Raw genomic sequence first — 800 nt, 5'->3', positions numbered from 1 at the left:
TTAAAGATTGAAAAACAATGGATATTTACCCTGTCATGTACCAGGAACAACCCATATAATAAACAAAGAGTTTGTGGTTGTTCCTACACGCATAGCGGGATTAGTTGGACATAGGAACCCAAGTCATAAATGTCTTTGGGTTTCCTTGAGCATCAAAATATGTGACTTCTTTCCAACTCATATTATTCCCGTCTTTAACAGAATCATTTGTTATGACAGATTCTGGTTGCTGAGTTTTAAGTTTCCAAGTCTGCTTTGGTTTAGTGAAATTTGATGGAACAAACTTTGGAGTGAAGCAATTCGAATTCGAACTCTTAGAACTCTCAACACTCCTTGATTTTTGAAAATTTATTCTTCTTTTAACAGTTTCTAAATCATTTGAGTGCAAACCTATCATATTAGCTTTGAATCCTTGAGTATATGTGACCCGTTGTACATATACTCGTGGTTTTCTAAAATAAGCAGTTTGTTTAACCACTGGATTCGGTTGAAACCTATTACATCTCACCTGATCCATGTCTTTTAATAGCACGGTAGTGACACTCCTTTGCCAAATGCCCGTTGTTCCCGCAGATGAAACACGCTTTCATCCTTCTTCTAATGTCAACGTAAGCACTAGCCTCATGTTGGAATTCCTTCTTATGAAAGGTTTTTCCATTCTTCTTGCCCCTTGGCACAGCCTTCTGATTTTGCTTGTAATATGGAACATATTGATGTGTGTCTAACGATTCTCTCACAACTAAGCTTTAAATTTATTAAACGAAATTCCTAAAGAAGCCACACAAAACCGGCAAGTGTAC

The sequence above is a fragment of the Bidens hawaiensis genome, unplaced genomic scaffold (assembly GCF_021521415.1).
Source record: "Bidens hawaiensis isolate Kalapana, Puna unplaced genomic scaffold, B.hawaiensis_p1.1 tig00005653_1, whole genome shotgun sequence".
Taxonomy (NCBI): Eukaryota; Viridiplantae; Streptophyta; class Magnoliopsida; order Asterales; family Asteraceae; genus Bidens; species Bidens hawaiensis.
Note: the sequence above shows the minus strand (reverse complement) of the source record.